Genomic DNA, 9363 nt, shown 5'->3' on the forward strand with positions numbered 1-9363 from the left:
GCTTCTATAACATTCAGACCTCCACCAACCACACACTGTTTGAACGTTTTTGTATTCGTATTATTATTATTTATTGTTTGCATTTTTTGTTAAAAGGGGGATTTAGTGATTCTGGAGAACACCAAATCTCAAAAGCGTTCTCCAGAATCGCTGACTCCACCTGTTTAAAGAGAAAGTCACCTTGGTGACTTCTAAATTTGTGATAAAGTCCTGTCGGGAATTTTGTGTCTTAAGAGAGTTTTAACTCATCTTAAGGTCCTGCATTGAGGGGCCCTGCTTTCAAATACAGTTGAGATAACACTACAAGTTAAATTGATAGTGTGCTCACAAAGCACACATTTAAAACTAAATAAAAATGTGGATAGTCGCGGCATCACAAAATAACTGACAAAAAGAAACTGGGAGTTATAGGTACTACTGCTGTTTGAACTGCACTTTGCATGACACCTTGAAGGCAACAGGGGACATGCACCTTAAATAGCTATTACATTACATCTATTTTTGTCCTAAGTGGGCATCTTGAGAAGCAGTTTCCCCTTATTTGTTAGTCCTTAATTATAAAAAAAACCTTGCTGAACTTCTTACTGCACCAACACTAATTTACCTGACTTTAAGTTGCCTTTCAACTTGTGAAATCCAATTAATCACACAGACCAATGATCATTTAAGTAAAAACCACTTGCAATTAGCCTTGTGTTTAGTGGATGCACCATGCACAAAACATTGATGTGTATTTGTGTGTTTGTGTGTGTGTGTGTGTGGGGGGGGGGGGGGGGTGTGTGCGTGTGTCACATTAAATGAAGTGAACCCTGTGTGGGTGTGCCTGCCTTGGCGAAGGTAACACTCCATTACTTGTCCATTTCCTCTGCATGGCTGGCCCTGAGCCTTTTTTACCCACAGCAATAATGCTCTACTTATTGCTGTAAACACACACAAAGACAAACACTCGTTAGCATTTTACCACGCTAATTTCACTGAGCCACGGTTCTGCGGTCTAGCATCTTCTGCTCTCTGTCTGATCCCCATTCAAGTGATGATCACTCTTGTCTTGACTGTGTGAAAAGCTAAGGAGACATAATTTGTTTGTTCCCAAGACGACAAAAAGGACAACCGGATACAACCAGGCTCGAAAGGGAGTGGGTGGAGGAGGAGGAGAGCAGGCAATTTCATCTTCATCAGTGAGTAGTGATTACATCTCTGGGTAGAATGTGTGTGTGTGTGTGGGGGGGGGGGCACAAGGTGAGAGTTTAGGTGGCGTAACACGTGAAAACATAATGACAAGCAGCAAGACTAAAGTAGAGCAGAGCAAGATGAGGTCTCTCGCCTTTTTGTTCCTTTTTTTACAGCCGACAAAATGAGCAGTGGTGGTTTGCTTTTTTCTTATTATTGTATGAGCGAAACACTAGAGACAGTGGCACAGTTATGTGGTCAGCCTTTGTAGAACTCAAAAGATAAGGTAGAGTATGATTAAAGCTATAGTGCGTAACTAATGTTGCCCCATGAGAAATTCCAAGTAATTACAACAACACTGTCGGTGCATCTACTGTACATGAGGTAAGCCTTGGGTGATGAACGCATGAATTGTATATATTTTGCTGTACGTTTACGTAACATGCTGTAGGTTTTTACTTAGAAGTAGAATCAACAACTGAAACATTTCTTGGGCGCTTCTTGGGATTTATCTGAGCTCCTGTGCCAGTGTCAGGGGGCAACACCAGTTTGTAAATGGTGCCTGAGAAATACAGAGAGAGTTGGCATAATCAACTTTGCTTCAACTCATTTTGCAATGGCTTGAATGGTACCAAAAATGTACGCACTATAGACCCCTTATCTGTTTATCAACACGGCGGATGCGCGCGCTGCATAGCTGCAGAAAGAAAAATTGTTTGGCTGGTTGCCATGGTTACCCGTTTGTGGTTATATTGCAGTTGCAGTGTTTCTTTATAGGTCCATGGTGCTAAATAGCGATGTTGTCAGCTTACTAAAACAGTTTATCAGCGAGTGATAACATTGGTTATGCGGAAACATTAACACTATTGAACGAGATACGTCTTAATGACCCATACGCGTTGCCGGCAGTTGAGTAGATAAATGATGAGAAGAAATGTCCCCGAAGACTTCAGTGGCCGGACTGCTGTTGGAGAGTGACAGTAAAGACCGGTAGACAGATAGACAGAGAGAGGCAGAGATGCCATTATTTCATAATTTAGCTTTTTGATTTAAAAGGGATCATAACTAGCCATGATCATCTGTTTTTAGACTGACTCCTGCTTTCGGGCCGTTGGGCTCACGAGCCGACCAGCTGTTTGAGACGGAGATGAAAAGGAAAGTGAAACTTATGGTGGAGCAGTTAAATAGTTAAATGAATAAATATTATAACCAAACACAATAATGTGTTGTGTTATCTGCTTTAGTAGCCAGGCTACAGGCTAGCACATGTCGACCCCACTCGGTTTTCGTTTATTGATTTTTCCTAAATGGTATGATTTAGCCTAATTACCGGCTACACGTGTACACGTGCAAACCCCTACTGCCTGGTCAAACCATAGAGTCAAACACAGGGGAAGAGGACGTGTCTGGGTCATTGTAAATAAGCCTCCATTGCTTTCCATTGCTATAGCCTCGTCTCAGGTCACTGTCCTTATTGTAAACATTTCACAACTCATTTATGTAGGCCCTAATTATACAGCGGTGCATTTGGGCATTTACTAGCTTTATCACCATTCAAACTAAAAATAAACGGTTTGTGCATCCAACAGCACAACAAGACATGATTGTGGCTCGTCTCGCTCTTGTCTCTTTCTGCGGCTGACATGCGCAGTTGAGCGGGGAGTGACGCTGTGTGACGTAGACTGATAAGGGGTCTATAACTTTAAGAAGACTGATGAGCAGCATAAGACACAATACCACATTGTGTGTTCATCACTTGATTCAATTCATACCGTGGCCGAGCCATGGTACAAGTTGACAGTCTATGGATTACACAATAAGATGACACTGTAATGTTCCAGACAGGAAAGTGGAGTGTTATTGAGGCTAACAGTAATGTTTTTAGAGTGCGGCCTCAATATGTTTTTCTGTGAACTCAGATTCGCCTCGTGGCTTGTTGTGTCAGACGGACTGAAGAGGCTGCTCTGCCGTCGCTTCATCATACAATTATCCCCTGCAATGTTCTGCACTTGCAAGTAAACAACCAAATATACTCATTTTAGCTGTGAAGTAGAACATTGTGTTTTTAACACTGAATAGTTATCTTTAGCCAAGTTAATAGTGCGGCCCCATGGATGGCAATGGAAGTCTCTTCATTGGCCTTCAGTTCATGTTGAGCTGTACATTCTGACCATCACTGTCAGAAGATCATCAAAGTCATTAGGCCACAAACTGTGGGGAACATTAATGTCTGTATTAAACATGACCCAGCAATCCATCCAAAAGTTGTTGGGATAGTTCAGTATGGATAAAACATAGCCATTCATAGCGCCTTGCAGCTATAGCTTGGCTAATACATGTTGAGAGGGGCTGCTAAATCTTCTAAGTTATGCTCTCTCATTTGTTTAGTTATGTACCCAATGTCCCAAAATCAATGCTGTAATGATGTATCGATGTCCAAATGCTACATGTAGCGCGTTTCATAAAAAAAGGCAAACGAGAAGAGAGAGTGTTGGAGAACAAAAGCTAATGAGAAATAAAAGTGGAGATAAATCGCGAGGAGCAGGACAGGTAGTAAACGACGGGGGGAAAGGAGCGTGCAGCCCGCTGGATCAATGGAGAGTGGATGAGAGTAAAACATTGTGAAAACAGATGTTAAAATGAGAGTGAAAGAAAGGTTGCCAACTCACAGACACACACACATACACACCCAACAACCCCCCCCCCCCCTCCCCCTCCCCCCCCCCCCCAAACACACACAGCATGTTTGCTCAGCCTGTTTCGACTACATGGAATCCATATAGAATCTGCCAAGGCAACAGCAGCTCTGATTCATTCCCAGTGCTTTGCTCAGGGTCTCACGGGCCTTTCACAATGCTCCTGAATGCAATCAACAAGGACACACATGCTTCCATTACCACACACTACACACTTAAGGAGGCCGGAGCTTGAGTTCAGCCTTGCAAAAAAAAAAAAAAAAAACATTCCCACTGTTACTGCTAAAACCTCAACCAAGTCCACAGATACACAGGTAGGAGACCTTTTCTTGAGTCTATGCCCGAAATAGCCCCAGGAAGCACACACTCTACAGTGGCCTTGGTATTGGTTCCATTCTATCTGATTTGTTCGTGCTGTCATCTTCACCCAACCCCCACTTAAAATAAATATCGAAAAATGTAATGACATTTAGTCAGCAGGCCGCCATTTTTATCCATCTTATCCCGGCCAACCTGCCTGCGGAAAGAAATGAATATCGCACAGAGGCGGAGGTCAAACATAAAACAGAATAGGCAATAAGGAAATACTCCTCCACCTGTGGCTCTGCAAGCACCACACACACACCATACATATTCAAAAGCACGGCGGGGAACTCAACCTGGTGCGTGGTGTGACTCAGCAGTAGCGCACTGCTGACACCGTAAAACTATGCAAATTTTGAGCGTGCGTGAATACATGCCGGCTTTATAGATGCTATAGTATTCATGGAGTTTGTTATGGGCTGCATGGAATGGTCTCATGGGAGCCTTCTACTGTGAGTGTGTGTGTGTGTGTGTGTGTGTGTGTGTGTGTGTGTGTGTGTGTGTGAAAATAAACAGGCAGACCATGACAGTGCAATGTGGGTGCAACAGACAGTTAAGGGGAGCTAAAGACAATAAGAAGCACAGAACTTTCCAAACCGTCTCGTGCTCTCAATAGCATACTAGGCTGAACTACTCATTTGATTTGAGAGGAACATGTGTGTTTGTACTGCACATGTTTATATCGTAGTCCCATCTGTGTTTATTTGTAGGCAACACAAGCACTCTGGATAAGGTTAGGTGAAATAGTGTACCACAACTTGTGCTTCCGGCCACTTTATACTTTTTCCAATATTTAAAGGTGGCATCAGCAATTCTGGAGAATGCTTGTTGTTGAAATCACTTTTTGTCAAAATCAGTGAACATCTCCTCACGATCCGCTACCTGTCTGTACTGTGTGTGTGCTGAAAAGAAAGTCAAGCGTTACTATACAGCCTATGCGGCCCCTTTGTTTACATACCCTTTGTTTAGATACCAGTTTACAGAGCCTAGGCTGAGTATAAACACCATTTTTTGCAGATCATTAGGAAATATTCGCTGATTTTGACTAAAAGGTGATTTCGACAGCAAGCGCTCTCCAGAATCGCTGTATCCAGTCACTCCATCATTAACCAAGATCATAATCATACCCTCTCACGTAATTGCTTGGAATGCCTTAATTAGGCTCCTCTCAAACTGTGCTGTTATTTGGAGCTCGGTATATGAGACCCATATTTCCATAACACATGACAGGTTTAAGGTAATCTTAAAAAGTTTTCATGCATCTACAATCTTTTTGTAACCTTACAGACGGCAGATGCACAGTGCAGATTTGCGTTTTTTTTTTTTAAAGCCCCGTCCTGATTCAATTCCCTTGAACAAACAAGTGCTCGGGCTTAGGTGTTTAAACAGCTTAGCAAGTCTCCTGCTTAGACACAACACAGCCAGACATAAGCAGCTGTACTGCTAAATCTGCATTTAGAGGAGTGTGTTGCGGTTTTTTAAGTAGAGTAAAGGTGCGCCCACACCAAACGCATAGCGTACCTAAAATGTTGCTTCATCATTTTGTGTCAAAAATGGTTCTACGCACGTAACGCGCCTAGTCTACCTCCCGATAATTTATTTCCCCTAATCAACCATGGCTGCGATCTGACCTGACCCGACACAACAGCGTGCATGTCCGCACAAAAACAACGACACGGCAAAAAGACAAATAAACAGAAACTGGAAAGCACAAATTAGCATTAAAACAGCATAGGATATTCACGCACACAAACAGCAAGGCAGCAACATAACAAACACATTTACAGCAGCATTGTGTGCACGGCGGCACAAAATATTGTAAAGGCAAGTAGCCAACATTACCCTACCTGGCTGTGACAGGGGACCGTGGCTGGCGTAGATATAAACACCGGTGCTTCGCTGTACTTGTCGTGAAAGTTCCCCGGACATAGTCGTCATGTTTGGGTTCATAATATTGAGGCGCTAGCCGCACACAACCGGGTGAGTTAACTAATGCTATCCGGCGCTAACTTGGTTTATCGGCTAAAGCACAGCTGCACATATTCACTGAAATAACCAGAAAGCCCATTCTCCTGGCTCACTTTCCCCACGTCTTCTATTCCCGAGCGGCTTTTTCTTTGACACGGTTTTGGGTCCCTCGGCCAAACAATCTCACTTCAAACTTTTGGTGAAACTTGGCAGCCCTGTAGGGTAATGTTGGCTACTTGCCTTTATTTTGTGCCACCGTGCACCGATGCTGCTGTAACTGTGTTTGTTATGTAGCTGCCTTGCAGTTTGTATGAATTTCCGAGCGGTGTGAATATGCAATGCTGTTTTAATGCTAGGCTATTTGTGCTGTTCAGTTGCTGTTTATTTGTCTTTTGGCACAGTTGCTGGCCGTGTTGTTGTTGTTTTTGTGCGGACATGCACGCTGTTGTGTCAGGGTCGGGTCTGATCGCAGCCATGGTTGATTAGGGGAAATAAATTATCGGGAGAGAGACTAGGCACGTTACGCGCGTAGAACCATTTTCGACACAAAATGATCAAGCAACATTTTAGATGCGTTACGCGCGTAAAGCGTGTAGTGTGGCTGCTATCTATAGGCAATGCCATATGCACTTGATCAAGGCACCAAACCCCTACAGTAATTCCTCAGGGTGCCATCCTATGAGACAGGCATCTCTCATTTCATTAGATTCTTAGGTCATGTTATGTGTATTTTGGGACTTCGTGTGTTTAAATCATAACTGAATAAAACATGTATTATACCCTAGGGTGAAAACACAACCGTCTTCATCAGATAGTACTGCGATGGAGAGCAGCGAGTCATCATTCACAGGCACAGAGACCCGCCTCTTTATAGCGCTCTGTCTCCTAATTGGATAAGATTGCTGTATGAATAGAGTCATTTCATACAAGAAATATCACTTATACTTCTCCTTTAATTAAAATGACTCATTGTGTAGAATGGCCTATTTCAGAGTAATATATATATCCCATAATCGGATAATTATTGTTGGATACATTAATGTTTTAATTAATGTGTTCATTAATGACTTCATATGCAGCTGCGTAGCTCAATTCATAATACACCAGAATGTATTAAGAGAATTATTAAGAGCAAATGTTGGCAGATCCAAGGGGATTTGCCTGCAATAACACACACTTATTGCATTCTATGCATTAGACATACATAATAAAAGATAAAGACTAAATTCATGTGCATATACTCTGTTCATATTAGCCATGATGTAGTGCAATACATCATGCTGCTAAAAAACATATAGTACAGGTGCAATCACAGCAGTAAAGAAGAGCTTTAGCGTCTGTTTAAACGCCTACATTCTGTAATCCGAACATGCACACATCTATGGGAATGTAACAATGATTGGTATGAGAAGCCAGGTGTCTGTTTGGGCTCAGAAAGCCTTAAGTAGTATTTGAATGTGGGTGTTAGTGTGACCAAATTCTACTTGACAACCGTCCCGCCCTCCTCTCCTCCCTCCGATCTCAAGCAATCTGTGCGTCATGTAAATTTAAGTGGATCTGAAGATGCACAGAGAGAGAGAGATGAAATGGAAAGTGTGGTAGAAATGTGTGAGTGTGTGTGATGCCACACAATTGAAGTGACAAGGCAGAGACAATGTTCCTCTGATCAGGGTGGCAGACATGACAGAGCAGCGTTTTAGACTGGAAGTCAAACAAACACACACAGACACACACACACACACACAGACACACATACACCATAGAAAACCCATTGCTCTCCTCCTCCTTCCTGTCACCTACTCATGTTTGATTCTACATTGTAGTCTACAGCTTATATTTTTAGTTTTTAACAAGTGAAGCACTTAAATGAAGTGCAGAATGTATTTCTGAAATTCAGAGTAATTACTGTCAAATGTGGGAGACATGTGTATGTGTAAATAATTTTTTCAATGTGTATTTGTTTTTTTAAACCGTTCAACTATTGTCCAAATACTTTTTTTGTGAATTGTAAAATGCTTTTGTGACCGCAATGAATTACTTGCAAGTCATCACACACACAGTCAACAATTGTGGTAACACGCATTTGTCACCAGCACTGAGATTAATGTATTTTAGTAGAAGTATTGTATAAACCTAGATGAAAACACAATTCAGAAAACATACTTTACACCCCCCCCCCCCCCCCCCCCCCGCCCCCCTACACACACACACCCACACCCACACGGAATCCACTCAGAACTGGGGCTCCTTCCCCCTCAGTGATAAATATCAGCCTCCCTTCTCCTGAGCAGATATCGATGGTTATTTCGCCAATCTTGTTGTTCACCTCAGAGTGGCGAGATGGAATCCATTCCTGCCTGGTTGGCAGCGAGCGTGACTGTAGGAGAGAAGGTAATTTGGCTGGCTGGCACCCTCTAGCATCTCTGTGTCTGATGTGTTGAGCTATCTCAGCCTCTATTTCCAAAGTTTACCTCGAACAAACAAAGTCGGGACGCCCTGAACAGTTGTCTAGTTTGATCAGGCTTTTGCAAACAATCTCCTGAGGAAGTAACTTTGTTTTTTGTAAAAAAGGACACATAATACAAACTTTTTTTTCCACCTGTCATTACAGTTTATATAACTTTTGAAAGTATACATTTATATATATATTTCATATTTCAACAGGAAAATCAAACATCTCTTCATTAAACAGGCGCATCGTCAACTAAGCAGACTTTTGAAATCAAGGACAAAGATTTGAAGAAACATATAGTGTCAATTGGTTTTGTTCAGGAGTGTAGTGGCCAAACAAGAAAGTCTCTCTGTGGGATAAGGGAGGGGATCCAATTGGGATCTACAAGTAAACACACATATCTCATTAAAAAAAACACAGAAGGGGATATCAAGAAATGTCAAAATCAAAGTACCAGCCATAAATATGGATCCAACCCCCCCACAGATGTGTCAGTCAGTGTAATGGAAGATTGTCAGGATGAATTGTATGGGAGACTTCAAAAAAATCACATTAAGGAAACCAACTCCTTCAGATTATTTTACAGAAAAAATACCTGCGACTGACATTAATCCTAGAGGATATAGATTGCATTATCACCGCGTCAAGGACTGGAAATGTTATTCGCAGCAGAATGCTAGATAACACAGTGATGCTTAAAGTGTGTCTACAGTA

This window comes from Ammodytes marinus (assembly GCF_949987685.1).
Source record: "Ammodytes marinus genome assembly, chromosome: 3".
Lineage (NCBI taxonomy): Eukaryota > Metazoa > Chordata > Actinopteri > Uranoscopiformes > Ammodytidae > Ammodytes > Ammodytes marinus.